Source organism: Triticum aestivum, chromosome 5B, assembly GCF_018294505.1.
Source record: "Triticum aestivum cultivar Chinese Spring chromosome 5B, IWGSC CS RefSeq v2.1, whole genome shotgun sequence".
In the NCBI taxonomy this organism is placed as follows: Eukaryota; Viridiplantae; Streptophyta; class Magnoliopsida; order Poales; family Poaceae; genus Triticum; species Triticum aestivum.
In genome coordinates, this window is record NC_057807.1 from 86,308,120 (window position 1) to 86,314,511 (window position 6,392).

Below are 6,392 nucleotides of genomic sequence, written 5' to 3' on the forward strand. Positions count from 1 at the left end.
CACCGTTTGCAATTATGGCATCGCACATAGTTTCGTCAAAGGGTCTCTGATCGTAGTGTCGCGTTAGCAGCATCCTGCAGTAGTGTTGATTTCTAGAAAGTAATGTTACTCTCCCAAGTCCTTAAGTGCAAATTAACCTTGCAAGTTTTTAAGCAAAGCTAAGGTAGCTTCTTGTGAGGAACTAGCAACAATTATGTCATCTACATACTGAACATAAAAAAGGCCACCTTCTCTTTCTTGAAGAAGAACAAGGAGGTGTCTCATTTTGAGGGTCAAAATCCAAGTTGTTGTACATTTGTACTCAACCTTGAATACCAAGCTCTCATTGCCTGTTTTAGACCATACAAAGCTTTATCCAACTTGCACACACGGTGTGGTTTATATCCGTTCTCAAAACCAGGTGGTTGTCGCATATAGACCTCTTCATCAAGAATGCCATGCAAAAACGCATTTTGTACATCCAACTTGTGAAGGCTCCAACCCTTGGAGACAACAATAGATGTAACAAGCCCGATAGTGGTAGCTTTAATGAATGGACTGAAAGTGTCCGCATAATCAAAACGTTTAAAGCTTGTAGAAACTAAACTAGCTTTTTATCTATCTATATTACTATATGGTTTTCTTTTAGTTTTATACACCCACTTGCAATCTACAATATCCCTCCCTTGTTTAGCTGATATTAGATGCCATATTTGATCTGTCATAAGTGAACCATATTCTATCTCCATAGCATATTTCCAATTTTTATCATCTAAAACATCTACTAGATCTTGTGGCTCACCAGTAGCAGCACTACAGGAAAAAAATTGTCATACCTAACCGTTCTGTTTTTGGGGATTGCCATTATGAAATTATCTTGTTGCGAACGCGTACTGGGACATATGGAAGTAGTTACCACAGAGGATCGTTCTTGTACGATGACTGAGCGATCCAGCGTATCTCGCCTGGTAGGCGCATTGTTGGGAGTTCGATCACGTGAACGTGGCCTCGACTGAACCAACCCATGTGCAGGTGACACATGGCTAGTAGCCTGCATGCATCATTCCTCGGTGCAGCAAGTGAGCCGCACCCATTCGGCTCCTACTAGCTGCTGCTTGAGGACGCGCCGACCCTGGTCCTGCCCAACCCTACGGCTGGTCCACATCGTGTGTCACGTGCGGGTGGGCTGCCCACTGAACTGGCTGCATGCGGTGTCTGCGGATCTTCCCGGGGATCTGTTTGCATGGCAGGTGCATCAGGTCCTGCGTTGGATCTCTTAGGATCGGCGTTTGTAGGAGGATCCTCTCTGTGTCTTGTGCCCAACAGATTTGGACGAATTTGTTGCATAAAATCATATATTTTAGCTATGTTTTTTTATCGTTGCTCACTGCATCATTAGCATCATGATTAGTAGAACTATTAATCAAATGATCATCAACATATTCTTCCCCTAATCAGTTGGATTTAAAAGCTCGATAGGTAACAAGAGGATTTCAGCATGTAGCCTAGCGCCGGCATTCGGATGTAGAGTAGAGAAGGGGAAAATATTTTCATCAAACACCACATCGCAAGAGATGTAAACTCGTCTTGTGGAAATGTCCAAGCATTACCCATTGTGCAGATTACTGTACCCTAGATATGCACACTGTTTGGAGCGGAATTGAAGTTTTTGAGCATTTTATTGGCGAAGGTTGGGCCACAAGCTCACTGCTAGGAAAAGGGCTATAGATGATATGGCCACTAATGGCGCACGAGACATGTGGTGCGCCACTACTATATAGCAGTGGCGCACCATGTGTTGGTGCGCCATTAGTGTGATAGACACTAATGGCACATCAGACCCATGGTGCGCCACTAGTAACAATTTTTTTCCAAAAATACTAATGCGCACTAGGGCAGAGTGCGCCATTAATAGTTTTAACTAGTAATGGCGCACCAGCCACACAGTGCGCCACTACTATTTTTTTTTGCAAAACTACTAATGGCGCGCCATTAGTAACCAGGGTTACTAATGGCACATTTATAGGTGGTGCGCCATTAGTAACCTGGTACCAGCTAGATATTTTGGACAGCCACACCTACACACTCACTTTCCCCACTTCATTCTCTCCACCTCCTCCTCCAAGCATGTCTCGGCTGCCTCCTCCTCCTCACCTCATTTGCACCATAGATTCATGCAAATTAAGTGGTTAAATTACCTTTTTTTGATAGGTAAGTAAGGGGAAAGCTATCTTTATGTTGTAGATCTACTTTTTTTCTCCCTCCAACAACGTGCACATGCACTTTTTATGGCCTAGCTAGATCTATGTATGTTTGTGGTGTTGCATATGTTTTTGGCGTTGCATATATGTTTGTGTTTGTAGGTACCGGTATTTTAAATGCGATAGTTGCCAATATTTTGCCGGAATGTTGATTCATTTCCGTTTCGGCGAGAATTTTGGCATTATGCATTCTTTTTGGTCCTATTTTTAGGCAAAGTCATGCCAAATTTTTTTCTTGGTTCGAAAATATCGTTTTTCTCTACTCCGCAGGCGACCATGGTCCGCACGATGACTGAAGGCATCACGAATAGGTTTTGGAGCTCCGTGAAGGCCGAGATGCTTCAAAAGAACGAGACGGAGATAAGATGTCTGTGTCGAAGATGCAAGCTGAGGAGGCTTGTGGACCCGGATTCCGTACAGGTGTGGGACCACCTGCTCTTGCGTGGTTTCATGGATGGCTATCAGTGGCAAGGTGATGAATATGATTATAAAGTCGTCCATGGGGGCCGGGCAAGAAATGAGGAAGGGCAGCAAGACAAACGCGGCGAGGGCGGGCGAGAAGAGGAAGAATCTCTAGGACATGATCACGAAGTAGATGCAGTACACAGTCATCATGTAGAAGATGCCGGACATGATGATGAGGAAGATGCCGGAGCAGACGAAGGGCATGATCATGAAGATGAAGATGCCGGAGCAGACGACGATGGACCATCGATGGGCTGGGTGCAGGACCCTCATATTCAAGAGCTGCTTCTCAAGCAGACGGATAACGCAAGAGCTGCCGCCCGAGAGAAAGCCAAGCTGAATCAACTGGAGATAGACGCGGTTACTCCATTGTATGAAGGATGCAGGCCCGAGGATACCCGCCTGAAAGTAACGCTCATGGCTCTGGAGATGAAGGTAAAACACAAAATGACCGACGCATGCTTCAACGAGAACATGTCATTCTGGCACGAACGTCTTCCCAAGGGGAACAAGTGCCTGACCAGTTTCGAGGAGGCGAAGAAAATCATGTGTCCTCTGGATTTACCGCACGTGAAATACCATGTGTGCATGAACAATTGCATCATTTATCGGGATGAGCACGCGGAGTCTACCATATGTCCGGTGTGCGGCGTCACTCGATACAAGAAGAGGAAGAAAGCTCCTCGAAAAGTGGTGTGGTACTTTCCGATCACTCCTCGTCTGCAGCGGTATTTCACGGACCCTAAGGTAGCAAAGCTCCTTCGTTGGCACGCGGATAGGGAGGAGAAGAAGCGAGAAGATGACGCATATGATCCGAAGATAAATGAAAAAGACAAGATGCTGAGTCACCCTAAGGATGGGAGCCAGTGGCAAGCGTTGAACTTCGAACACCCAGAATATGGGAAGGATCAAAGGAACATCGTGCTAGGCGCGAGCACCGATGGAGTCAATCCGTTTGGCAGCCAGAGAAGCACACATAGCATCTGGCCTGTGTTTGTGTGGATGTACAACCTTCCCCCCGGGTTGTGCATGAAGAGGAAGTACATTCACATGAGTATGCTAATTGAAGGGCCGAAACAACCAGGGAACGACATAAATCTGTATCTGGGGCTGCTGAAAGAGGAGCTAGACACGCTGTGGAAAACGCCAGCCAATACGTGGGAAACCGCAGAGAAAGAATAGTTCCCTATGAGAGCCGCACTACTCATGACGGTGCTCGACTATCTCGGTTACATATATGTCGCGGGGCAGGTGGTCCATGGTTTTTTTGGATGCGTCAGGTGCATGGATGACACAACATATCACCAGTTAGATAGAGATCCCGGATTTTGGAAAACCGTGTTCATGGGACATTGAAGGTGGCTTCGCGATGATAACTCATGGAGGAAACGCAAGGATCTGTTCGATGGTGAAACCGAACCCCGAAGACACCCTCGTACGAGGAAATAGACGAGCTGCTGAAAAATTGGAAAGATTTCCCACTGCCGGGAAAGAAGCAAAAGGCGCCAGAGCCGGGAAAGAAGCGAAAGGCGCCAGAGCCGCTGCTGAAGGTATGGAAAACGAGGTCTGTTTTCTCGGACTTGCTGTACTGGAAGATCCACCGTGTGCCTCACAGCCTTGATGTCATGCATATCATGAAGAACGTGTGCGAGAGTCTGCTTGGTACCCTGCTCAACATGCCAGAGAGGACCAAAGATGGGCTGAAAGCAAGGGCAGACTTGAAATCAATGGGCATCAGGGAGGAGCTTCACGCTAATGATGATCATGAGGAGGCGAAGCAGGACACGGAAAGTCATCGCAAAGGCAAAAAGGCCAAGAAGACCGGAAATGACTTCCCTCCCGCGTTCTTCACTCTAAGTCGGGAGGAGATCGATCAGTTTTTCACCTGCCTCGTAGGAGTAAAACTTCCTTACGGTTACGCGGGGAAGATAAGCAGATACCTAGACTCAGTGAAGCAGAAGTTCAGCGGGATGAAGTCCCACGACTGTCACGTGCTGATGACGCAGATACTTCCAGTTGCAATCCGTGGATCATGGATGCGCACGTCTGTGAAACGCTATTTGTCCTATGCAACTTTTTCGACGTCATCTCTCGGAAGTCCGTTGGCGTGAGGCAACTCAGAAGGCTACATGAAGAGATCATGGTGATACTATGCGATCTTGAGATGTACTTCCCGCCCGCATTCTTCGACGTTATGGTGCATCTGCTGGTCCATATCGTGGAGGATATCATCCAACTCGGGCCGACATTCCTGCGCAGCATGATGCCATTCGAAAGGATGAATGGTTTCATCAAAGGATAAGTTCGCAACATGTCACGTCCAGAGGGAAGCATAGCCAGGGGCTTTCTGACCGAAGAGTGCATCTCCTACTACACGAGTTATCTAGGCATCGGGAACCCCGTTGGTCTGCCCGTCAATAGGCACCTCGGCAGGCTCGCTGGATGGTGTCACCCTGAGGGTCGCCGCGAAATGCATGTCGACTTCGAGGGTGGAATCGCCGACTTTGAAAGAGCAAACCTAATCGTGCTACAACACATAGAAATGGTCGATCCTTGGGTGGTAGAGCACAAAACCTTTATTAAGAAGATGTACAATGACCAAGGCCAACAGAGGACGGACGGAGATATAATCAAAGAGCACAACTCATGTTTCACGCGTTGGTTCAAGCAAAAGCTTCTGTCGTACCCTTTACATGAGGATTCTTCCACGGAAGAACAACTCATATTCTCCTTGTCACAGGGCACCGAGCACAACCCGATAACGTGTGAGGCGTACGATATCAACGGCTACACATTCTACACCGAGGGAAAGGACATGAAGAGCGATGGTTATCAGAACTCCGGGGTAACGATGGAATCCTACACCGGTAACGACAAGGACATATACTACAGAAGGATCGAGGAGATCTGGGAACTGAGCTACGCTGGAGAGAAGGTCCCGATGTTCCGTGTCAGATGGGCCAAGAGCATCATAAAAGAAGACCGGTATTTCACCACCATGGTTATACCCGAAGCCCAATCCAAGACCGCGGGCGCAAACGTCACCGTAAAAAATGAGCCATGGGTACTGGCTTCCCAAGTGGACCAATGCTTCTTCATTATCGACCCGTCAAAGTCCAGTCGTGTTGTCATGAGGAGAGGCAAAAGGAAGATCATTGGAATGGATGGAGTCGCTAATGAGCAAGACTTTGACAAGTACGGCGACCCAAAGATGGAACATGACGACGACGATGAAGTACCAGCATACACCACAAGAAGAAGCAGGACCACCCTACCTAAAGGACGTCCGTTCAAGAGAAGAACTCCATTTACGAAAAATAAGGGCAAGAAGATTGTGAACATATAGCTAGCTAAGATCGATTGTATTTAATTGTAGCCTTCATTTCTCGATTCTATTTCATGGGCACTTTTTGAACTCATGAATATTTTTAAATTTCATGGGCACCTTTTGAATTCAATAATATTTTTTCAAATTTGATGATATTTTTTCATATTCAATATGAAAAAATATTGTATATTCCTGAGGACACTCGATCTCGATCCCCCTCCATCTCGATCTCGATCCCCCTCCATCTCGATCGCTATCCCCCTCCATCTCGATCTCGATCCTCCCCGCACCCTCCCCCGCTCCACCGCCGCCGCCGACCCCCCGCACCCTCCCCGGCCCGCTCCACCGCCGCCGACCCC